At 41.4% G+C, this 26,789-nt stretch overlaps 1 pseudogene; it reads left to right on the top strand.

The window, feature by feature from the left end:
• The first annotated feature begins 20,668 nt into the window (after nt 1-20,668).
• LOC140502265 (zinc finger protein 318-like) lies at nt 20,669-25,943 on the top strand (annotated as a pseudogene).
• The last annotated feature ends 846 nt before the right edge of the window (nt 25,944-26,789 follow it).

Genomic DNA, 26,789 nt, shown 5'->3' with positions numbered 1-26,789 from the left:
AGGGATGACTGCCTGGGAGAGAACTGAAGGCTTGACAGACTGGGAATTATGATGTGGATGAAGAACAAGGTTAGGGGTTGCAAGGCAGAAGGAAAGATGAAATGATAATAGATTATGATTAGATAAGGGAGTTTCAAACTTTATGAGCACAGAAGAGGTACATCTGTGGAAGTGGCAAGATCAAGGGCATATTTTTTTTTTGTGGGTGGCTTAAATTAGGTAGAGAATTGACTGGTCAGGGCAATAAATAAGTTGAGGAACTAGGTTTAGGATGTCTGAGGACCCATTTATTTGTGTTTATATCTCCATATATCTCTACCTCTATATATCTCTAGAGATATAAATACATATATTTGTATATGTGTGTGTGCATAAATGTATGTATGCATGTGTGTATGCATATATGTGGAAGTCAACTAGTGTGAAAGCAGGAGTTGAGGACAGACTATGAGATAAGCATCGTGAAATAAAGAAGGGGATTATACTGGCGGTCTATAGACAAGAGCTACCAGAAAGGATTCAGTGTCATATGTGGACTGAATGAACCTTCAAGGAGAAAAGATTACTAAGAGATACTAGAGAAAAATCTGGAGTCAGCAATAGGGAGCAAGAGTATTACAACTCTCCCATCTTGACCAGTGAGTTGGAGAAATAAATGTAAGTGCATCCAGTGTTGAAAAGAGTGGTTGGGGAGATTCTGTTATCAGGAGAAGATCAAGTCTCAGTGAGGGCCAAAAGATGGAAGGAGGGAAAAAGAAAAGGTTTACACATCAAAGCAAGTTTGTTGTTTCAGGAGCAGGCATATCTGAGAGCACAGTTGAAGGAGTGGCTATCTGTACAGTGGGACACTGGGTGAGGGTGAAGGGTGGAGGAATAAGAGATCAGGCAAAGAAAGATAGTGAATTGGGTTTCAATGATGAACATGGGTTTATAAATATTGGATTGGGAGAGGATTGTGATCAGAGTGGTGTTTGTTAATGAATGAGCAATAAGTTTAGGTAGATTTTAATTTTCCATAAGAACGAAGGAAAGAAATTTTTATTCAGTACCTGCTATGTGCCAGACACTGCTAAACAATTTTGAAGTATCTCATTTAAACCTCACAAATACACTAAGAATAATTGCTATCATTTTCCCTATTTTAAGGTTGAGGGAACTAAGACAAAGGTAAATCACTTGCCCAGGTTCACATAGCTAATATATGTCTAAAGTTAGATTGAAAATCAGAAAAGCCTACATCTTCTTGGAAGACTGCAGGTCCAGTGCTCATTCTACTGCATCACTGAGGTGCCTCTGTTCACATGGTAGTTTAGAGTCTCTTTGGGATTTTCAATAATTGTTGGACCCGGTAAGTCTAGTCTTAATCTCCGTGTGCCTCAGATTCAGGGGAGCATCAGTTATGGTCCCAGCTCTTCCTTCCCTGGTAAAAATCACCAGAAGAAATAGTCTTGGGCTAAAGCCCCAAGCCCACAGGTCAAATCTTAAAAGTGTCAATCTGAGCACCAGGGCAGCTTAATACCCCTGACTCATGGTGCAGCTTCAAGGTGTACAAAACCCAAAGGCACAATAGAGACTGGTTCTTTTGTCTAGAGCAGACCTGCAAACTTGGCAATTGATAGAAGTCAGAATTAAAATAGGATAAAGTTCTTTACCTCAAAGATAGGCTTTTAGCAGCTCACTTTCTAAGAAAAGGTAAGTAGAGACAGACTGAACATGGTTGATTGCTGCAGGTCATATGACAAACAGAAGACAGTGGGCAGTGGCAGGCTGTCCAAAATTTCTTGGCAGGCTGCAGGTGAACCGAAGGCAGTATGTTGTGTAGGCCTGATCTACAGAAACCAAGCTTCATGAAACTACCTTTAAACATTAAAGAAAAGCTTAAATGAAATAGAAACTTTTGGACATAAGTCTCTGCCCAGAAAAATGGAAGGGAAGAGGGGAAGAGACAGTGGGAGGAGAAAAAAGACACTTCTTCATTCACCCAGATTCATGGCTGGGGGAGAGAAACTCATCCGTTAATGATCAGCCTTATCTTCTATTTTGTTTCTGCCATTCCATGCCCTTGGGTTGGTTGAAGACCTTGGCTAACCTGGGGACATGGTCAATACCATCTCCACCCCCTCTGTCAGAATCATTGTTGGTTTCTCAATCACTTTCCTGAAATTCCAGAAAGACTCATTCACGTCATCTCTGGGGTTGCATCATCCTCATCTGTTAATTCCCAATATTTGCCTGGACAGGAAAATGAGAAAAACTCCAAATGCCAGAATTCTCAGAGAAGTTTTAAACTACTACCCAGAGAGGGATCAGATATATCATTACTTTTTGGTTTGTTTGTTTCCCAGGGTCTAATTAAGCATAGGGTGGAGAACTACAGAAAACTGAGAGATTGTGTTCTTTTTTCCTTCCCACAATCTTTCAAGTCATTCAATTTCTTATTACTTAACAACTTTTCCCAATAACTGTTCTTAGTTTCCTTCCTTTGCCTCTTCTTTTTCTCTCCATATCTTCAATAACCCTTATGAAGCCACTTTTTATTGATCTTTCTAAGACTTCAGAAAATTGGAGAAGACAGTCTCTAGAGTCCTTATGATCTAGATGGCTTACAAGGCGGCATGTGATTCTGCCAATTTATGAACCAAGTGAGAAAATGATTACTGTTCACTTGTATTAATAACTAATTGCTCTTGGAGAGATCCAGGATGTTTTCCTTCCTATTTTCCCCATTCTCTTCTATGTCAAATCAGCCCCTGAAGAATGGGGCTGATAATGACATTGGATTTAACATTCTCCTCAGTCTTCTTCAGACCTACCCAGCTGGGGAAGCTCATTGTGCTCTACTAGGTTAGGGTGGGGGAGGTTAGATGTTTAGATGGCTGGGGGCTGGGTGTGGCCTGGGGGTAAGTCATATTTCCTAACCCCTCATTAGAATATATTCACCTTTCTCTATAATATTCATTCTTCTCATTAATTGTTACCTAATCAGAGTTGATTACAATCTGTAGAGAACATCCACTCTTCCAAGAGCATAAAAGCATCACTAGGCTGCTATGTTCCATCTTGGGCTTGTGAAAGACTATATTTTGATGTGGGAAGTGAGTGATATTATTTTCATGTGAGAAATTACTTCATTTTTTTGACACACATATGATTCTAATGGCTAATAAATTAATAAGGAAAATACCAATGGCAGCATCATTATCACTTTGAATGGCTCCTTGTGAGGTGCCATAGAATACAATTAAAGAAGTGAGATCCCAGGAACAATGTGGTTCAGAAGGATCTGAGTGGTACTGTCAATATTCAGAGTTGGAGTCAGAAAGAACTGAGTATACTTTCTGCCTCAGACTCCTACTGTGTGACTCTAGACGAGCTCCTTGACATTTTAGTCTCAGTTTGCTCATATGTAAAATGGGATTTAAAACAGCACAAACCACAGAAAAATATTGCTGAGGATCAAGTGAGAACAATTCAATTCAATTAATATTTATTAAGTGACCTCTATGTGCAAAGTACTGGTCTAAGCATTAGGGAAGGAAGGAAGGAAGGAAGGAAGGAAGGAAGGAAGGAAGGAAGGAAGGAAGGAAGGAAGGAAGGAAGGAAGGAAGGAAGAAAGGAAAGAGAGAAGGGAGGACAAAGTGAGGAAAGTAAAAAGGAGAATGCAGAAAGGAAGGGGAAGGAGAAGAAGGAGAGGGAGGGAAGGAGGAAGATGAAGGAAAAGAGAAGATAAGAAAGAAGGCAGGAAGGAAGAGAGGAAAGGAGGGAGGGGAAGAGAGGGTGGGAGAGAGAAAAGGAGGGAGGAAGGAAGGACTATTTCCTAATTACCTTCAATATTTCATGTTTGTACATAACTGTTTGAAAGTTATTTCCTCCATTAGACTATGAGCTCCTTGACATCACAGATTGCTTTTTGCCCTTTTTTTGGATCCCCTGCACGTAGAACAATGTATGGCACACAGTAGACACTTAATACATAATTATTGACTGATTGACTACTCAAATATTCAAAGAAGAACCTCTGTACACCTTGCATACTAATACACTCCTTGTAGCCTCCTCTATATAGTCTAACTTTATCCTCAATAAGTATGCTCCTTTGTGAGGTTGGTAGACAGTTTCTGGGGTTTGAGTGGAGAAATCAGTGGGTGAGCAATAGGGGCAAGCAGGGGCCCGAGAGACCCAAGGATGAGTCTACTAATTGGAAAGACTGGAGTGTATGGCCATGACCCCTATTCTTCATGTGATCAGCCATATCTCCATCCTCTCACCTGAGTGGGAACAAGGATGCCCTTCTCTTCAGGAAAGATGTCCAGATATCTGACCTTCTAACTGGGGAGGAGATTCCCAAAGAACAATAGGGAGTGCTTTTTCCTGTGTCAGGAGAGGGTACGCAGGTCAAATTCTCCTCAGTTGACATGATTTGTTTCAGGTGAGGAAGAGACAATTCCAATGGATCCACAGGTGGAAAGTATGATGAGGAACATCAGTGTCTTCTGGACAATGTCATATATATTTTTTACATATGTCTTACTAGTCAACAGAAGTAAGTATGATGAAAAGTCAGGGCAAAAAATACCTCTTGAACCCAATCTGAGGTGGGAAGTTATAGAGATTTGATCACTTCGTGCCTCCACCATTCCCCACACTTTTAACTCAACAAGAACACCAGAAATCTCTAACATAAACACCCTTGAGTTTTTCTGGGGTGCCCTACTCATAAGGTATTAGAGACAGAAAAGTTACAGTAGTACAATATGTATCATAGTCTTAGTTCCTTTTTCCTCTGAGTTTTGTACCTGGAGCTAAGGAATTATCTCTGAGTCCCTAGATCCTTGCACTAACAATTTCTGTTCATGAGGTTGATGGTCTGTATCCAAAACATGGGTGAAAAGAAGTGGTAATGTCTTTAAGGACCACGGAATCATAAGTAATTCACATCTTTCCACTTCAGTGCTCCTCCATTGAGTTGTAGATTTGGGCCAGTGGTCATCTGCTATGAGACAGATTGGTTGGAGAAAACTCCCACTTCCAGTCTTTTGGGGGCATCCTGAGTGCTTTAGTCAGAGTTGACAGTCAAGGGCTTTAGGGTAGAGTCTGAGTTGTTATGCCCTTGACCATCTGTGTCCTCTTTCAGAACGAATTTTGACACATGCCTTTTGGTGGCACTGGAATGGGATCCTCGCAGTGACATATTCAATGGAAGTAGGCGCTTGTATTTGTTATTTGTGGGCACGTCACAGTTGTCAAGGTAATGTTGACATGGGGGCAGGGATGGGGGACAGAGTAGTTGGACAATATTAAAGATCTGTCCTCCTGATATACTGAGGGTCACCTCCCCATCCTCATTCTGTTCTTACTATAATCTCTGGACTCCAAAGATTCCTTTCTCCCTTTCAAAGACAAGTGTGATTTGCCCCAGTTTCCCACAGCTGTATGTAGATTTCTCTTGTTCACAGGCACAGTGGCCCAGAGATCTCTTGAGAAATTCGGGGGTAGGAAGAGGGGAGGGTTCTTCAGGATGGAGCAAGTTCGTGTAATTTGGTATGTGAGGTAATCCAGAAGTGGTGGAGAAAGCCAGCTGTGGGCTGTGACTGCAGGTGCAAAAAGATTCAAGTGGTTCCAGCCATTCTAGAGGTGGGCCTGGGGAAAAGAAACTGTATAGTCTGCCTTGGACCAGTTTCTGAGAGGTGACAAGCCTTGGTCTGCTCTGCAGGGTTTATCCTCATGGAAGACTGGATGAACTGGAAGATTTCGTTAGTCATTTTTGTCTTCATCACATTCTTAGGAATGATGATTTTGAATATTCTACCTGATTATTTTATCTTCTTTTTTGTGACACTGATATTTTCAATGAATTTCTCCACTATTGAGAACATCATGTTTCTGCCGCCAGTGCTAAAGATGTATTTTACCCAAATTCAGGCTGTCTTCATACTTCGGTGATTCAGGTAACTGGGGCTTATTGGGTCAACTGACTGGCATACAGAAAAAGGCCAGATGTTCCTGGGGAAAGAGTTAAGCATTGTCTAGTGTTTAACCCAGAGGGTCACTGATTCTCAGTTTGGGAGAGAATGGGGAATATTCACAAAGGGGAGGCTAACAAAGATGAAGCCAGGGGAAAGGGATGGACCAAGGAAGAAGGCAGGCCAGGAGATTTAGGACTTGACCTTGAGGTACCCAAGGAAGAAGATGTGGGCTGGGACAAAAATGAACATCATAGTCCCTTCATTTCTGCATCCCTACTCCTTCCCTCCATGTTTTTTTTTCTTTCTCTTCCTATATGTTCTTTCTTTGTTCCTTCCTGTTTGCTCTGTCCGTCGTTCTTTCTGTCTACACCTGGAACTAGCTCCCCACTACCAGGAAAATATCCCTACATCCTCCCCTGAGAGGTGAACAGTGTTGCTTCTCACATTCTGTCTTTTCTTCCTTCTATTTCCAGCTGATCCACAACCTCACCATCTCTCAGTGTTTCATCATAGTCATGCTTCTTCCCTGAGGTGGTTTCCCAAAGGGGAAAAGAGAACTGTACTTCTCTCCCCCTACCTCAAGGAAACTACAAGTCTCAGTGGTCATACTTTTGTCTCCAGTTTGTAGAAGCAATGCGTGAGCTTGACTCTCCAAAGGGTGAGGAAACTTTTCATGTTACCAATTTAACCAAAATCAAATAAGGCCACATTCAAGAAACATCAATTAGACATACTTTGAAAAGTATATATTATTTTGTAAAAATATCTAACTACTATGAACTTAGTAATTTCAAAAACTGAAAAGTATTTACAAATTTTAAAGTTAACTAAGGCCAGATGAGACCTTACAGACATGGGTTCCCCACCACTGGGCAATACCTTAGACTTGACCTGCAAGCAACATACACCTCATGTCCATCCCCTTCTGACCCCAGTGAATTTGCCTCTATAGCTGTAAATCCTTTTTAGGGTTCTGTGTCCTTTGATCACTATCTTCTCCTTCCTTTATCCTTCCCAGAAAATATTCCTTGGTAGAGTCAGGACTCTGGAGAAATCTTGAAATATATCCTGAGAAATCTCAGGTCTTCTATTTTTCCCTAGAAAAGGTCTGTTTTTTCCATAACCGGAGTACTGTGAGACCATTGCTGACATGGAGTACAAATGCCAACCCTGGAGCCCATCCTGACTGATACCTAGCAAACTGGTGTTCTGTGAGGATCTTCTGAGAAACAGACTTGATTCTTTATCACCTTTATTCCTTATCTGTAGTGAAGACAGTGTGCCCAGAGGAATCAGGTCTCTCATTTAACACACTAGACTACAGGGCTAGCTAAATTTCTTCCAGCTATTACACAGCTGAATATTGTGACTACTTTATGTCACTGAGCAGAAAATGAGTAAAAATGCTAGCTTGTAAGCTTCTTTTCTGTAGACGCCTGAAGGTACCTTCAGGACTCTTCTGATAGCAGAGAGAATGATGGGCATTATGTGTACTTTCTCTTGCTTCCACATGGTTCAGATGTCTTCCACTAAGTCTTTATGGTGTGAAAGTTTTTATTTTGTATAGTTGGGATATTACAAGTATTCAGTATAGTAACATTTAAAAAGTATATACAAATTTAAAATATTAAAAACATTGTTTTTAATCAGTTGTTATGACTGTGGTTTTTGAATCATCGAATGTGCAAGGTGAAAGAGACCTCAGTGAGATTAGACTTATTCTATCTGACCTGTGGGAGAGAACTAGAAACAATGAAGTGGATGTTATAAAGACACAAATATTAGTCTGATGGAAGGAAAAACTTCCTAACAGTTATAGCTGTCCAAATGTAGAATGAGCCACTTCAGAGCATCGTGGATTCTCCATGGCAAGAAGTCATTAAGGAAAAGGGTTTGGGTTTCCTATAGTAGGGATTGTTTTCTATGCATGTGTTCCACCTTGATAGTTCTTTTCAGTCTAACACTGTGTGATTCTATGATGTAATACTACCTACACTTGAAAGAGAAATACCAACTACAGTATGCCTGACAAGTAGCCATCCAGCTTCTGTTGAAGACTTCAGTGAAAGGGAAGCAACCACTCCTTGAGGCAGTCCATCTCACCTGTGGGCCAGCTCTAATTGCTAAAAAGCTTTTCTTGACCTCAGCCCTGAATATGATTCTAAATAATATGTACCTATTGATCCCAGCAAGAGAAGAAATCAAATCCCTCTTCAACATGGCAGCCTTTCAAGTATTTGCTTTCATTCATTCCTGAATCTATCTCTAGCACTTCATCCACTGTACCACTTGGTGGATATATTTTATAAAAGCAATTTAAGAATAACTGGCTTCCTCAAAAGTAACTAAGACTAACTAACCAAAACCCTAAGTTCCATAATTCAGAAAATAGTACTGCCTAGAATTTTTCAATAAAAATAACGAAACAATAGATTCTATATATCACTTTCAAGAAGGAGAAGATATGCTTTAAAGTCTAAGGCATATAGTGCTCAAATTATACTATTAATTGTTTTAATTGCTATCTTTTGATTTTACATCACCTTCAGTTCCCACTTCATCCTTCTCTTGCCTAGCAAGACATCTTCTGCAACAAAGAGTAAGAAAAAAATATTTTAAATCATCTTAGCAAAGCTGACCAACACAGTAAAACCAAGTCTCTGAGTAGATGTGATATCCTGCACTGATAATCTTCAAAGAATAGAAAGAACTGCAATGCCTCTTCTTTTAGATCAATTTTCTTCAATAAAATCATTCATAATCCAAGGTTTGTTTGTGGTTGTCATTCTTTACAGTCATAGTATGTATTGTTTTCTTGTTTCTCTTTAATTCAGTTTACATCAATGTATATGTCTTCTCATGATTCTTTATAGTTTTCTTAAATTTGTTTAAAAGAAAGTAATATTCTATTAAATTCATGTTTCACAATTTTTTTAGCCATTTCATAATACTTTTGATGGGATACAAGCAGAAGCCAAGACTTTTGTCCCTGGACCAGGAGGTCTGAAGGCCCCAGGAAAGCCTGGCCAAGGGGTTCGTTGAATTTCCCTTATTTCATTTGCAATTTTTTCTATTCCTCCCTTTATCCTATTACCAGCCACTTCCTTACATTCTCTTGAGGTCGAAGTCTCCCAGCCAGGACTGTGGATTCCCTGGGCTACTGGCCACTCCCATAAGGATCCTCCCTGGACTCGATCTACATTGCAGGCTGACGTTCCCCTATGAAAACCATCCCTGGGACCCCCAGACTACTTGGCAACACTTGGATTCCTCCCTCAGTCTTTTTCTTTATTTAAATTCCATCTCTCCTCAATAAAGGGACTCAGATTCAATCCAGCTCAGATTCTGTCTAGCTGAGATTCTATCTGACCAGCTTTACAAATGTTTAGGCTCCTTAAGAGTCAACCCAGTATGGGGAATCTTTAATAAACTTTGTTTTTCTGTGGCTTTATGAAGGCTTGTGTCGAATTCATTCGAGCAGGACTAGGCATGTCAGTATTTTGGGGTCCCATATCACCCCAAACCTCAACACTTTGTTTCCAGTTTTTTGCTCCTACATCAATACCTTGGTATATTATGTGCTTTTCTTTCTGTCCTTGCCTTCCTTATGTTATTTGCCTAACAGTGGAATCTTGGGAGTTAAAGGTATAGGCATTTTAGTCATTTTTTTGGCATGATTTCAAGAGTGTCTAGAATACTTGAACCAATTTGCAGATCCATCAGCAGTGCCTCAATGTCACTATCTTTCCACAGTTTCTGCAACATTGGATGTTTCTAATTCTTTGATCACTTAGCCATTAAAGAATGGTCCTTAGCTTCATATGTTTCTGATACTTCTTAATATATACTGGATATCATACCCTTAAAAAAGAGACATTTGGTACAAAATTTTCCTGGATGGCCACTTCCTTTCTAAGCCTGGTGATGTATATTTTATTCATATAAAATGTTTTTAATTTTATGTAATTTTGGAGGGCCTAGAAAAAGCTAGTAAAGGTAAATGCTTTTCCTCAGCACCACCATGTATAATCCTTGTGGCACTACAGTGGTGACACTGCTGTATAAACATTCCAAACTGGCTCTTGTGCTACCTTCCTTAAACCCTCAGAAAGACCATGTGACAGGATTTTACACAGTGAGGGCATGGTCCTATCTGAATTACCTGCTAGGTGGGCACACTACTCAATGAGTGTCTTGAGAGCCTCAGGCACATGCATGAGAGGCTTTCCAAAAGACTGAAGTATTCCCTCTCTGTCAACAAACATTTAATAAGTACCTTCGGAGGGAGGTGGAAGACCACCCAAGACCCCTGACAAACCACAGAAGCTTCTCCAGGTAGAGACAGAAAAAAAATTTATTAGCAAGTCTCACGAAAGTTGGGCATCCTCCTCACCAGGGAGGACTAGTGAGGGGAGCTGTGGCTATCCAACCCAGAAGCAGGTTATTTACGTCTACAGTATTACCCCACCCTGTCCTATACCTTTTTTTCCCCATTGGTGGAGTTAGGTGGCCTCACAATCTGCTGCTATGTGAACCTGGGCAAGTAAATCAACTTTTGTCTGACTCAGTTTCCTCAATCGTAAAGTGAACATAATGACAACACTTATTTCTTAGTGTAACTGTGAGGATCAAATTGATGGAATTCAAATGAAATTACCTCCAGACTAAATATAGCCACTGCCTCTACCTACCCACCACCCCCACATCCACTTCACATATTTGAACATATTTTTATCATTTCATTCATCCACAATCATACCGCCCCTTTAGCTGAAGAAAGAATCACAATACTTATCAATATTGACCCAACAGGACAACAATAGTTAACCAGTCAGAAAGCAGTACAATTGGGACGTTTAACCACCAATACATAAAAGAGAGCCTTCCCCATTATCTAATCCCTTAACAAACCCCTCCTGTTTCCAAAGTTCTGGATAATGAATAATGTGCTCATTCTATCCCAGTCACCAATGGAGTGAAACGAACCTCTGTGATTGTTCCCATGCTTTTTATCATGATATTTTCAAATGTCTTCAGTGAGGACCAACTCAGCATCCAGGTCAGCTACTGCATTGAAGGCAAATTCTTCAACTTCAAAAAGATCATGAGCCAAGACCAAAGTGGAGAAGATTTGCTGCATGATTTTCTATTTGCAGATGGTTGTACACTCAACACATCCTTTGAAGCTGAGATCCAACAAAATATGGTTTGATTCTCTGCTGGTTGTGCTAATTTTTGCCTAACAACTAACAGCAAGAAAACAATGGTGCTTCATCATCCAGACAAAGAACCATTGCTTACACCAAATAGAGAAGTTTTGAATACTGTAGATAAGTTCACTTAATTTACTAGTGTACTTTACAAGGATGCACACATTAACAATGAGGTTGACACATGCATAGCCAGAGCTAGCTCAGCTTTTGGGAGGCTCTGAAGGAAACTGTGGGAGAGAAGAGATATTGGACTGACTATTAAACTCAAGGTCTACAAAGCCATTATGCTGACCTCATTGTTGTATGCTATGGACAGAATACCTGTGACATGCCAGGAAACTGAATCATTTACATTTGAATTGTCTTAGGAAGATCACCTGGCAGAATAAGATATAAGACACTAAGATCCTCTGTGAACTAAACTGCCAAGCATCCAGACTATACCGTAGAGAGCACAATTCCAATGGGCTTGGCATATTGTTTGAATGCTGAATATATACTTGCCAAAAAGGTTAATTTAAGGAGAACTCACTCATGGCAAGCACTTACATGACAGTCAGAAAAAAATGATACAAGGACACTCTCAATGTTTCTCTTAAGAACTTTGAAACTGATTGTGTGACATGAAAAAAATTGGCACAGGACAACCCAGCATGGTATGCCCTCATCAGAGGAGGTGCTGTGTTCTATGAGAAAAGTAGAACTTAAGTAGTCCAAAAGAAATGTGAGATGCAAAAATTTAGAGAATCTGAATATTCTCACAGACTGGAGGAATTCAGCAGCTGATATGAATCTGAGCCCTAAGTGTCACCTCACCCTCACATAAAGACCCTGGGGAAATCCAACAGCTGATCTGAATCCCAGACCTGAATGGTGACCCTGTCCCCACCTAAAATCCCTGGAGGAATTGGACAGCTGATCTGAATCTCAACCACAAGCCAAGCTGGGGATTTATCTCCTTTCCTTGGATTGTGATACCTTAGAGGACCTGAGAGCTTACAGGACCCCAGAGTATACCCTACTCTTGACAAAGGACCCAAAACCCAAGTAACTAGTTGGGAAAATGACCAAAAAGGGGGGGGGGTAGACTATACAAGGTTAATTTCTTGGTGAACAGATATTCTCTCCCATCCTTTCAGATGAAGAAGAACAATGTTTAACATCAGGCGAAGACATAAAATTCAAGACTTCTACATACAAAACCTCCAAAATAAATATGCAGTAGTCCCACGTCATGGAAGAGCTTAAAAAGGACTATGAAAACCAATTCAGAGAGGTGGAGGAAAAATTGGAAAGAGAAATGAGACTGAGGGAAGAAAATCATGAAAAGTAAGTCAACAGCTTGCTGAAGGAGACCCAAAAAATGCTGAAGAAAATAACTCGTTTAGGGGAGGAGCCAAGATGGTGGAGTAGAAAGATGCACTCACGCTACCTCCAAACCCACAGCCCATAAATTACCTGTAAAGGAGAACTCTCAACAAATTCTGAAGCAGAAGAAGCCACAGAACAATGGACCAGAGGAGATTTCTGTTCCAGAGAGCCCTCAAAAACTGACGCGAAGGGTCCCTTGTTCACCGGACCTGGAGCACAGCCAAGCCCTGCCTTGGCCACATGGTGCTGGGATTTGCGGATCCAAGCAGGCTTCAGGGACTGGATCTCCAGCAGCCACGTGGGTCCATTCACCCACAGGCCCCAAAGGTCAGTGAGAGGGTCTTGTTGGCTGGTGAGAGGGGAGTGGAGTGTCCCCATATCTTAGGCCCACTCCGGAGGCAGCAGCGGAGGTAGTGGCAGACAGGGGCACCCCAAGCAGGCAGGAGCTCGGATCCATTGTTGAAGGGCTCCACATAAACCCCATGAGGAAATTGAGCCCCTTGAGGCGGCCCTGCCCCCACCTGAGCACCTGAACTTAATCTCACACTGAATAGCAGCCCCTCCCCCGCCAAAGCCCTAAGGATGGGAAGTAGCACTTGAATCTCATATCCCAAGCCCTGGCTGGGAGGATCTGGAGGCAAAGTGGGTGTGGAGACGTCACTCAAAAGTCAAGTCACTGGCTGGGAAAATACCCAGAAAAGGGGAAAAAAATAAGACTATAGAAGGTTAATTTCTTGGTGAACAGATATTTCCTCCCTTCCTTTCAGATGAGGAAGAACAATGCTTACCATCAGGGAAAGACACAGAAGTCAAGGCTTCTGTATCCCAGCTCATCCAATGGGCTCACGCCATGGAAGAGCTCAAAAAGGATTTTGAAAATCAAGTAAGAGAGGTGGAGAAAAAACTGGGAAGAAAAAAGAGAGAGAGGCAAGAAAAGCATGAAAAGCAGGTGAACACCTTGTTAAAAGAGACCCAAAAAAATGCTGAAGAAAATAACACCTTGAAAACAGGCTAACTCAATTGGCAAAAGAGGTTCAAAAAGCCAATGAGGAGAAGAATGCTTTCAAAAGCAGAATCAGCCTAATGGAAAAGGAGGTTCAAAAGCTCAATGAAGAAAATAGTTCTCTCAAAATTAGAATGGAACAGATGGAGGCTAATGACTATATGAGAAACCAAGAAATCACAAAACAAAATCAAAAGAATGAAAAAATGGAAGATAATGTGAAATACCTCATTGGAAAAACAACTGACCTGGAAAATAGATCCAGGAGAGACAATTCAAAAATTATGGGACTACCTGAAAGCCTTGATCAAAAAAAGAGCCTAGACATCATCTTTCATGAAATTATCAAGGAAAACTGCCCTGAGATTCTAGAACCAGAGAGCAAAATAAGTATTCAAGGAATCCGCCAGTCACTTCCTGAAAGAGATCCAAAAAGAGAAACTCCTAGGAACATTGTGGCCAAATTCCAGAGTTCCCTGGTCAAGGAGAAAATATTGCAAGCAGCTAGAAAGAAAAAATTCAAGTATTGTGGAAATGTGATCAGGATAACACAAGAACTAGCAGCTTCTAAATTAAGTGATCAAAGGGTGTGGAATATGATATTCCAGAAGTAAAAGGAAGTAGGACCAAAACCAAGAATCACCTACCCAGCAAAACTGAGTATAATACTTTAGGGGAAAAAATGGTCTTTCAATGAAATTGGGGACTTTCAAGCATTCTTGATGAAAAGACCAGAGCTGAAAAGAAAATTTGACTTTCAAACACAAGAATGAAGAGGAGCATGAAAAGGTAAACAACAAAGAGAAGTCATAAGGGACTTACTGAAGTTGAACTGTTTACATTCCTACATGGAAAGACAATATTTGTAACTCTTGAAACTTTTCAGTATCAGGGTACTGGGTGGGATTACACACACACACACACACACACACACACACACACACACAGAGAGAGAGAGAAAGAGAGAGAGAGACAGAGAGACAGAGAGACAGAGACAGAGAGACAGAGAGACAGAGAGCACAGAATGAATTGAATAGGATGGGATCATATCTTAAATAAATGAAATTAATGGGTGAGAGAGAAATATATTGGGAAGAGAAAGGGAGAAATGGAATGGGGCAAATTATCTCTCATAAAAGAGGCAAGCAAAAGACTTTTTAGTGAAGGGAAAAAGAGGGGAGGTGAGAGAAAAACATGAAGTTTACTCCCATCACATTCCACTAAAGGAAGGAATAAAATGCACAGTCATTTTGGTATGAAAACCTATCTTACAATACAGGAAAGTGGGGGAGAAGGGGATAAGCAGGGTGGGGGGGATGATGGAAGGGAGGGCACGGGAAGGAGGGAGCAATTTGAGGTCAACACTCATGGAGAGGGTCAGGATCAAAAGAGAGAACAGAAGTAATGGGGGACAGGATAGGATGGAGGGAAATATAATTAGTTCTTACACAACACTACTATTATGGAAGTCATTTGCAAAACTACACAAATCTGGCCTATATTGAATTGCTTGCCTTCAAAAGGGAAGGGGTGGGGAGGGAGGGAGGGCAGATTGGCAGACAGGGGCAATTAGAATGCTCGGTGTTTTGGGGTGGGGGCAGGGGACAAAAGGGGAGAAAATGTGGAACCCAAAATTTTGTGAAAATGAATGTTAAAAGTTAAATAAATTAATAAAAATAAAAATAAAAAAAAAATATTTCATGCATCCTGTCCCTATTTGGATGTCTTGTGAAGCCTTTGGACTCTTTCTGTTTTACTCGCCTACATTAATAATTGAAGGAAATGCTACATTTCAGTTAGAGGTAGGTGAAAATATAGATGCATTCTTTTTCCTATCCAAGTTCAGGAACCTCTAGAATTCTGTCCACAACCCTCCAGGGAGACTCCAGGTTTAGTTTCCTTGCTTAAGTTCTTGCAGCACATTCAGTGTGCTCCTCTCTGGCTATTGAAGTTTAAAGGTGTTAGAAATCCTGAAGAGGAGAATGAGCTTGTGAGAAGAAAAGAGAGAGTTGAGAGGAGAGAGGAGTGCAGTCAGATTAGAGAGTGGTAGCATAAGTGACCAAGAAAAGAGGAGGGTTCCCTACTTGGAACTGTGCAGAAGTCTAGGTTTGCATTTGCCAGAACTATGTAAATCTCCCTGGGGTGGATCAGAAGGCTTCATGTGACAACTCAGGAGGTAAAAATAACATATAAGAAAGTTACACAGTCCCACCTATTACTGCAGGCATTAATGGTCTGCTGGTCCTCAGAGGGCTGAACTCCTTCACTTTCTCATGTCTTTCTTCTTATCTTGAGTTGCCCAGTCTTTCTATTCTTTTCTCTGGCACTAAAGTTCCTGCCCCTCCCTATCTTCACCTACATCCCCTCCCTAGCATTTATGTACATTATAGATAGGGAAGTGGGGAGTCATGGGAGGCTTGAAGAGGGGTAAAAGAAGTTTGGAACAACCACTGTGAAGAGTGGGAGAGTGAGTTGATATGGGAGTTATAAAAGACATGCATTGCTTGAGACCCACTTGGGGTCATGTAACATAAATTTGTAGTGAACCCAGTCAGCATAGTTCCATCATTTTCTCCAGCTTCGTTCAGCAGTACTGTGTGGCAGACAAGGAAGTAAAACATGAGAGTGATTGTAGACTAAAGTATCGATAGGAAAGGTATATAAGAGAATGAAGGGGTAAGAGACTGAGGAGAAGAGGACAGTGTAGACTTAAACCAGTTCACCAAAAAGTCAAGATGGGGAAAGGATGAAAATATAACTAGTGGAGGGATGAGTGCCTGGGAGAGAAATGAGGGGCTGAGAGACTGGGGATCATGATGTGGATGAAGAGCAAGGTTAGGGGTTGCAAGGCAGAAGGAAAGATGAAATGATAATAGATAATGATTAAAAAAGGGAGCTTCAAACTTCATGAACACAGAAGTGGTACATCTGTGGAAGTGGCAAGATCAAGGACATAATTTTGTTTGTGGGTGGCTTAAATTAGGTAGAGGATTAACCTGTCAGGGCAATGAGTAAGTTGAAGAACTAGGAGTTTAGGATGTCTGAGGAATTATCTCTCTCTCTCTCTCTCTCTCTCTCTCTCTCTCTCTCTCCATATATATATATATATATATATATATATATATATATATATATATATATATATATATATATATACATATATATATATATAAATGTAGGTATTTATGTCTATAGACATAAATACATACGTTTATATATATGTGTGTATGTGCATGTATGTATGTATGTATGTATGTATGTTGAAGTCAACTAGTGTGAAGGCAGAAATTTGAGGACAGACTGTGAGTGAAGTATTGAAATCATGAAGTAAAGAAGGGGAGTGTCCTGGAGGTCTATAGACAATAACTACCAGAAATGGTTCAGTATTATATGTGGATTGAATGAATCTTTAAGGAGGAAATATTACTGATAACAGAGAAAAATCTAGAGACAACAATGGGGAGCAAGAGTATTGCAACTCTCCCATCTTGACCAGTGATTTGGAGAAATAAGTGTAAGTGTAGTAAGTGTTGGAAAGAGTGGATAGGGAGATTCTGTTATCAGGAGAAAGCCACTTCTCAGTGAGGGTCAAAAGATGGAAGGAGAGGGAAAGAAAAGGTTTGCAGATGAAAGCAAGTTTGTTCTTTCAGGAGCAGGCATATCTGAGAGCACAGCTGAAGGAGTGGCTAACTGTACAATGGGACACTGGGTGGGGCTGAAGGGCAGAAGAAGAAGGGATTAGGCAAAGAAGGATAGTGAATGGGGTTTGAATGATGACCAGGGGTTTATAAATATTGGGATGAGAGAGGGTTGTGATCAGAGTGGTGTTTGTTAATTAATGAGGAATAAATTTAGGTGGATTTTCATTGTCTATAAGAAGGAAGGAAACAAATTTTTATCCAGTACCTGCTTTGTGCCAGGCCAGCGTCTAAGCATTTTTGAAGTATCTTATTTAACCCTCACAAGTATACTAGGAAGAAGTGCTATCATTATCCCCATTTTAAGGTTGAGGGAACTAAGACAAAGGTTAAGTCACTTGCCCAGGTTCACATACTAAATATATGTCTAAAGTTAGATTGAAAATCAGAAAAACCTTCATCTTCTTGGAAGACTTCATGTCCAGTGCTCTATCCACTGCACCACTGAGGTGCCTGTTCACATGGCAGCTGAGAGTCCCTTTGGGATTTTCAGCAGTAGCCAAGCCCAGCAACTCTAGTCTTGATCTCCATGTGTCTCAGATTCCGGGGAACACCATTCACAGTCCTAGCTCTTCCTTCCCTGGTCCTGTCACCAGAAGAGTCTTGGGCTAAAGTTCCAACCCCACAGGTCCAATCTTAAAGTGTCAATCTGAGCACCAGGGAAGTTTACTCCCCCTGACTCGTGACGCAGCTTCAAGGTGTACAAAATCCAAAGGCACAATAGAGATTGGTTCTTTTGTCTAGAGCAGACCTGCAAACTTGGTAGTTGATAGGAGACAAAATTAAAGTTGAATAAAGTTTTTTAGGCCAAAAATAGGTTTTTAGCAGGTCATTTTCTAAGTAAAGGTAAGTAGAGACAGAATGAACATGGTTGATTGCTGCAGGTCAAACAAAAGACAGTGGGCAGTGGCAAGTTTTAAAGAAAAGCTTAAATTGAATAAAAAATTTTGAGTATAAGTCTCTGCCCAGAAGGATGGAAGGAAAGAGAGGAAGAGACAATGGGAGGAGAAAAAAAACACTTGTTCATTCACCCAGATTCATGGCTAGGGGAGAGGAATACATCCATTAATGATCAGGCTTATCTTCTACTTTGTTGCTGCCATCCCATCTCCTTGGGTTGGTTGAAGACTTTAGGTGCCCTAGTGACATGGTCAATACCATCTCCACCCCCTCTGTCAGAATTAGGGTTGGTCTCTCAGTCACTCTCCTGAAATTCCAGAAAGACTCATTCAAGCCATCTCTGGGATTGCATCATCTTCATCTGTTAATTCCCAATATATGCCTGGGCAGGAAAATGAGAATAACTTCAAATGCCAGAATTCTCAGAGAAGTTTTAAGCTACTTCCCCCATGAGCTCTCCAACATTACCTTCCTACCTAGAGAGGGATCAGAGGTGTCATTACTTTTTTGTTTGTTTGTTTCCCAGGGTCTCATTAAGAATGGGGTGGAGAAACACAGAAAGCTGAGAGATTCTGTTCTTTTTTACTTCCCATAATCTTTCAAGTCATTCAATATTTTATTACCTAACAACTTTTTCCAGTAATTGCTCTTAGTTTCCTTCCTTTGCCTCTTCTTTCTCTCTCCATGTCTTCACTAACCCTTACGCAACCACTTTTTTTTGCTCTTTCTAAGACATCAGATGATTGGAGAAGACAGTTTCTGGAGTCCTTATAAGTAGAAGGCTTACAAGGCTGCATGTGATTCCGTCAATTTATGAACCAAATGAGAAATGATTATTGTTCACTTATATTAATAACCACTTGCTATTGTGGAGATCCAGGGTGCTTCCCCCTCCTATTTCCCCCATTCTTTTCTAGGTCAAATCAGTCCCTGAAATAAAGGGCTGATAATGACATTGGATTTAACATTCTCCTCAATCTTGTTTAGATCCCACCCAGCTGGGGAAGCTCATGTTGTTGTACTAGGCTAGGGTGGGGGAGGTTAGATGTTTAGATGGCTGAGGGGCTGGGGATGACCTGAGAGTAAGAGTGATATGATCAAAGTCATATTCCCTAACTCCTCATTAGAATAGATCCACCTTTCATTATAATATTCATTCTTCTCATTAATTGTTACATAATCAGAGTTGATTATCATCTGTAGAGAATACCCACTCTTCCAAGGGCATATAAGTATCAATAGGCTGCTATGATCCATCTTCGGCTTGTGAAAGATATTTTGATATGGGAAGTGGCTGATATTCTCAAGTGAAAATTACTGCATTTATTTGACACGCATATGATTTTAATGGCTAATAATTTAATAGGAAAAATTTCAATGGCAGCAGCAGTATCACTTTGAACCCGTCCTTGTGAAGTACCATAGAACACAATTAAAGAAGTGAGATCCCAGGAACATTGTGGTTCAGAAGAAGCTGAATGGTGCAGGCGATGTTCAGAGTTGGAGTCAGAAAGAACTGAGTATACTTTCTGCCTCAGTCACTTACTGTGTGACCCTAGACCAGTTTTTTGACCTTTAAGCCTCAGTTTGCTCATATGTAAAATGGGATTTATAAAGCACATACCACAGAAAAATATTGCTGAGGATCAAGTGAGAACAATTCAATTCAATAAATATTTTTTAAATGACCTCTAAGTGCCAAGCACTGGTATAAGCATGAGGGAACAAAGGAAGGAAGGAAAGAAAGAATGTAAGAAAGAAAGGAAAGAGGGGAGGGATGACAATGTGAGGAAAGTAGGAAGGAGAATGTAGAAAGGAGAGGGAAGGAAGGAAGGAAGGAAGGAAGGAAGGAAGGAAGGAAGGAAGGAAGGAAGGAAGGAAGGGAGAGGGAAGAGAGAATGGGAGAGAGAAAGGTAGGGATGAAGGAAGGACTATTTCTTATTTACCTACAACATCGCATATTTGCTCATAACTGTTTGAAAGTTGTTTCCCCCATTAGATTGTGAGCTCTTTGAGATAACAGATTGCATTCTGTCTTTTTTTTTGTATCCCCTGCACTTAGAACAATGTGTGGCACACAGGAGAAACTTCATAAATAATTATTGATTGATTGACTCCCCAAAATATTCAAAGTACCTCTTTACATCTTTCACACTAATACACTCCTCTAACTTTATTCTCAATAAATATGCTCTGTTGTGAGGTTGGTGGACAATTTTGGGATTTCAGTGGAGAAATCTCTGTGTGAGCAATAGGGGCAAGCAGGGGCCAGAGAGATACAAGGATGGGTCTACTAGTTGCAAAGCCTGAAGTGTATGGCCATGATTCCTGTTCTTTCTATGATCAGCCATATCTCCATCCTCTGCTCCGAGTAGGAACAAGGATGCCACTCTCTTCAGGAAAGATATCCAGATATCTGACCTTGTACCTGGGGAGGAGATTCCCAAAGAACAGTGTAGAATGCCTTTTTCTGTGCCAGGAGAGGATATGCAGGTCAGATTCTCCTGAGTTGACATGATGTGTTTCAGGTGAGGAAGAGACAATTTCAATGGATCCACAGGTGAGAAGTATGAAGAGGAACATCAGTGCCTTCTGGACAATGTCATATATGTTATCTATATTTTTCTTACTAGTCAACAGAAGTAAGTATGCTGAAAAGTCAGGGCAAAAATACTTCTTGAACCCAATTTCAGCTGAGAAGTTAGAGGGAGTTGCACACTTGTTGCCTCTACCCTTCCCCAACCAGTTAACCCAACAATATTACCAGAAATCTCTAAAATAAGCACCCTTGAGTTTTTCTGGGGTGCCCTGCTCATAAGGCAATAGACACAGAGAAATTACAGTAGTACAATCTGTATTACAGTCTGAGTTCCTTTTTCCTCTGGGGTCTGTGACTGGAGCTAAGGAATTATCTCAGAGTCCCTGAATCCTCCCACTAACAACTTCTGTCCATGAGGATACAGTCCATGGTCTGTATCCACTTGTGGAATGGCCCCTGCATGAGAAAACATGGGTGCAAAGAAGTGGTAATGAGGTGTCTTTGGGGACCATGGAATCATAAATGATTCACATCTTTCCACTTCAGTCCCTTCCCCATTTAGCTGGAGAGTTGGGCCAGGGAGCCTCTGCTATGAGACAGATTGGTTGGAGAAAACTCCTACTTCCAGTTTTTTGGTGTGGTTCTGAGTCCTTAAGTCAAAGCTGACAGTCAGGCAGCTTAGGGTAGAATCTGTGTGATTATGACCTTGACTCTCTGTGTCCTCTTTCAGAACAAATTTTGAGCTTTCCCTTTTAGTGGCAGCTGAATGGGATCCTGGCAGTGACATATTCAATGGAAGTCGGCGCTTGTATTTGTTATTTATGGGAACGTCACAGTTGTCAAGGTAATGGTGACATGGGGGCAGAGATAGGGGAGCAGGGTAATTGGACAATATTAAAGGGCTGCCCTCCCGATATACTGAGGGTCAACTCCTCATCCTTATTCTGTTCTTACTCTAACCTCTGGCCAACCTGACCCCAAGGATCCCTTTTTCCCTTTCAAAGACAAGTGTGACTTGCCCCAGTTTCCCACAGCTATATGTAGATTTATCTTGTTCACATATATGGTGGTCCAGAGATCTCTTGAGAAATACTGGGGTGGGGAAAGGGGAGGGTTCCTAAGGATCGAAAAGCATCTGTGTAATTTGGTATCTCAGGTAATTCAGAGGTGGTGGAGAAATCCAGCTGTGAGCTGTGACTGTAGGTGGGAAAAGATTCAAGTGGTTCCAACCATTCTAGAGGTGGGCTTGGGGAAGAGAAACTGTATAGTCTCCCTTGGACCAGTTTGTGATAGGTGACAAGCCTTGATCTGCTCTGCAGGGTTTATCCTCAAGGAAGATTGGATGATCTGCCTTACTTCCAGCCTCATTTTGGTCTTCATCACACTCTTAGGAATCACAATTATGGATATTCTACCTGCATATTTTGCCTTCTCTCTTACGGTACTGCTATTTTCAATGAATTTCACCGATATTGAGAACATCATCTTTCTTCTTCCAGTACTAAGGATGTTTTTACTTCGTATTCAGATTTTCCTCATAACTTGGTGATTCAGGTAACTGGGGCTTATTGGGTCAACTGACTGGCATACAGAAAAAGGCCAGACAACCCTGGGGAAGGAGTTTAAGCATTGTCTAATGTTTAATCCAGAGGGTCATTGATGCTCAGTTTGGGACAGAATGAGGAAATGTTCACAAAGCTGAGGCTGACCAAGGTGAAGCCAGAGAAAAGGGATGAACCAAGGAAGAAGGTAAGCCAGGAAACTTAGGACTTGACCTGGAGGCACCCAAGGAAGAAGATGTGGTCTGTGACAAAAATCAAGAATACAGTCCCTTCATTTCTCCATCCCTACTCCTTCCCTCCATCTTTTTTTCATCCTCTACCTGTATGCTCTTTCTTTTTTTTCTTCCTTCTTGCTCTCTCCTTCCTTCTTTCTGTCTAAAGCTGGAACTAGCTTCCCTCTACCAGGAAAGTATCCCTACATCCTCCCCTGAAAGGTGAATGGTGTTGCTTCCCACATGCTGTCTTTTCTCCCTTGTATTTCCAGCTGTTCCACAACCTCACCATCTCTCCAACACCCAATGTTTCATCACAATCATGCTGCTTCCCTGAGGTAGGTTCCCAAAGGGGAAAAGAGAATTGTACTTCTCTCCCCCTACTTCAAGGAAACTGCAAGTCTCAGTATTCATACTTTTGTCTCCAATTTGTATAAACAATACACGAGCATGTCTCTACCAAGGGTGGGAAACATTTTCATTTTATCAATTTAGCTGTTATCAAATAAGCCCACATTCAAGAAACATCAATTAGATATACTTTAAAATGTTCCTTTGGGAAGTTCAGCTTCAAGAAGTCAGAAACGGACTATGAGAAAAGTTCTGCAGGAGTCTAAGGAAGAGAGCGTGGAAACTAACAAAGACAAAGAGGATGGCAAAGCCAAGGCTTGGAAAGTGAAGCCCGTTGATATCGAACTGTCTGGGAAAACTACCATTGCTCACACCAGTCCCTGGATGGCTGTTGTTGTCACCTCTACCCATGCCAAAATTCAGCCTAATCTTCCTGTTCTCACAACCGTGGTATGCAAGTCTGGTTCAGCTACAGTGAGCAAGCTTGCACCTCTTAACATTTTCTTGTCCATTAAATCCTCAGGTGCCACTGCCAAACCTTTGCCAGTGGTCAAAGAGTCTTCAACTGATCTCCTACTACCTCCTGACATAATCTCTAAGGTATTTGGTGGAGAAGAGGTGATCTTAAAAAGTTCCCCAGAGTAAAAACTGTGTTGGCTGAGAAAAATAAGCCAGCTCCTGTACCTGAGCAGCTATTGCCTCCAACTCCCCCACCTCCACTGCCACCACCTGTCTCAGTTACACTTAAGTCAGCTACAGTATCACTTCCTGTCTCCAGTCAAATCAACTCCTACCACATCCCATATCTTGACCCTGGTATAGGGGGATCTAAACCTCTTGACTCCAGTCTTACCAACTCCCATTTTGGCTCCAGTACACCCTGCTGCCATGCCCTCAGATGAGGTGGCACCTGGGATGAGTGACAGTGTCCATGACCAGGCTCCACTGTTTGTGCTGGTTCATGCTCCACCACCACTCTCAGGTGTATTCAGTGAACAGGCCAAAAAATTGGACAAGTGGAACTCATGCCCAGCTACAGCCAATACCAAGGATTTATATGACGTCTTCTACAGCTGTGGTAAAGGGAAACCAGAAAGCAAGCTGGGTGACAGCACATTGTCCAATGGGGAGAGTAGAAACCCTTGTAAAAATTAGAACTCTGGTAGTTCTTTCAACCCTAGGGATAGTGGTATTCTCCTAAAGGGGATGTCCCAGGACAAGGGTTTGTCCAGTATTCCTTTGGACAGCTGTTTGGCCAAACCCATTGTAAAGACTATGGGATCCCCAAAACAGCAGAGGCTCATAGAAAAGAGTTTGGAACTAAAGAATAGAGGTCACCTACAGCCTCTTACAGGAATGGACTTTGGTTCTGCTTCTCTGGAAGATGACTCCAGGAAGAAGTCAAAACAGAGGCAAATGCTTCAGCCATGTTGCCCTGTACTCCTCATGAGAGTGAGACCAGTACAGACGTGTCTGGAGGGGGATGCTGACCTACACTCAGGAAAGCCAGGTCCTCCTGGTGTAGAGGAGCCAGCCTCCTTCACGTCAGACATAACATGTCCCACCAAGTTGGTGAATATGAGGGACCTTGGAATAGTTCATAACCAAGTTAAAAGGAATCAAGAGCCCCACCTAGCTGAAGAGCATTGTGGAAGTGAGGTAGAGGCAGCCCCTGAGCTAGAAGAAGGGAGATTATTACTCTCAGAGGGTGTGGGGAAAGAGAGAATAGGTGACCAAGATAAAGAGCTTCAGACATCATTATCCATAGAGCAAAGGGACTCCCAAAGTATTAAAGATTCCAGTTTAAAATGTGAAGACAGCTATGTATGAAAGAGAGAAGCCAAACAGACTGCCCTCCCAAGGGATGACCAAACTGTTAATCAGCCTGAAGAAATGACAGTAGTACCTGAAGTGAAAGATCTAGATGAAGTGACACAACCACATACATGAGCTCAATCTGTTATGGACAAAAGAACAGACTCAGTTCAGGCAGATACTAGATCTATGTCACAGACCCACAATCAATAAGTGTCCAGCACTTTGCCCTAGAATCATCTTTCCAGTCTGGAGTTAGGAGAAACATTTATATAACAGGCAGCCCACAAGAGCAATCTGTGCTAGCTGGTTGTGAAGAACGCAAGAAGACCAGTGTGCTGAATCAACTTTGAACACCTATGATCAGAGGCTTCAAACCAGCGGGAGAAAAGCCAAGGGAAGAGCTGAACAAAATGACCTGCCAGCCAACTATTTTGGAAGAGAAGACTGAGAATCTAGAGACCATAGAGATTCCAAAAGGATGAAAGTCAGTATTCTCAGACTTTTCCGTTGTCAGTAGTGAATTAAGACTGGCAACAGAAAGCAAATCTATAGAAGGCCTTGAAACTACAGATTTAGGGAAAGTTTGTGCCCTGGGAAGCCCAGCTTCTGATTTCTCCATTGGTAAATTAGAACCGATCCCAGAGTCCTTGGCTACCAAGTCTGAGAATGTACATGGAAGGATATTTTTATGTTCCACAGGGTCAACTAACCTTACCTCTACTTTTCTGAGTTTCCTTCTGAGCTTCCTGGAACTGTAGCACTTGACCTAGGGATAAAGCATAAATAAAACTCTAAGCCTAGAAATGAGAAGATGCCTGATTCTGTTACTTTGGAGGCTCAGTTGGTACTGAAAGCTGTTGATGAGGACATGAAAATAACACATGAACCCTTGGACCTCCAGGCTGAAGGAATGCTGCCTGAGGATACAGAAAAGATTTTCAAGTTAGAGGCTGAAGGGGCACTAGGACTGGAGTCAGATACCATCTACTCTTCAGGCCTTCTGCCATCTGTCTGCCAGTCAGACCTGGTCAGCTTTGTAGCATCCATCTCTGAACAGGAGGAAGATAAACTTTGTTCTCTACCCTCCATGCCAGGTGATACAGCTGCGTAGTAGCCTACATACAGGCACACTACAGGCGGAGTTTCAGAGTCCTGTGATGGAGACCTTTTCTCAAGTGGACAAAAACAGCACTTTGAGTTTTGCAGAAATGCCAGCCTTAAGTTATCCTGGAAAATAATGGGTTGTTAGTGCTGCTGTAGGCCCTAAGGAAACGCCAACGCAGGAGGAAGGTACAGTTGATACTACCTAGGGCCACTCAATATCTAGTGTTTACCAGTGTTAGAAATGGAGAGGTGAGAACTTTCAAAGCTACTTGTAAATAAGTTGTATTGGCTTCTTAGAGCTCTGGTATTTAGAGGGTTCAGGAAATGACTGGTCCTCCATTTTAGAGACACCATGTAATGGTGCACTTAGCATCCTACAGTGGATAATTGGTTGAAATTAGAAAATATGCTTCCTTCTCCCTTTCTGAAAAGTACTACATATACCACATCTTCTTCGGTACAGATGTTTACAAAAAGGAGAATATTTTTTTCTGCGAATTCTTTTGCCAATGACTTTTCCCATACTTTGCCATTAAAATGGATTCTGTCTCAAAAAAAGGTACATTATTTTATTTAAAAAATCTAACTACTATGTACTTAATAATTTCAAAAAAATGAAAACTATTTATTAATTTTAAAGTTAACTAAGGCCAGATGAGGCCTTAAGGACATGGGTTCCCCACCATTGGGCAATACCCCAGACTTGACTTGCAAGCAACATACACCTCATGTCCCTATCCCTTCTTACCCTAAGGAATTTGCCTTTGTAGCTATAACTCCTTTTTAGGGCTCTGTTTCCTTCGATCACTCTCTTCTCCTTTCCTTATCCTTCCCAGAAAATATTTCTTGTTAGAGTCAGGACTCTGGAAAAATCTTGAAATATATCCTGAGGAATCTCAGGTCTCATGTTTTTCCCTAGAAAAGGTCTGGGTTTTTCATAACCAGGGTAAACTGAGACCATTGCAGACATGGAGTACAAATGCCACCCTTGGATCCCATCCTGACTGATGCCTAGCTATCTGGTGTTCTATGAGAATCTTCTGAGAAACAGA

This window comes from Notamacropus eugenii, chromosome 4, assembly GCF_028372415.1.
Source record: "Notamacropus eugenii isolate mMacEug1 chromosome 4, mMacEug1.pri_v2, whole genome shotgun sequence".
Taxonomy (NCBI): domain Eukaryota; kingdom Metazoa; phylum Chordata; class Mammalia; order Diprotodontia; family Macropodidae; genus Notamacropus; species Notamacropus eugenii.
Note: the sequence above shows the minus strand (reverse complement) of the source record. Positions and strands in the feature narration are given on the sequence as shown.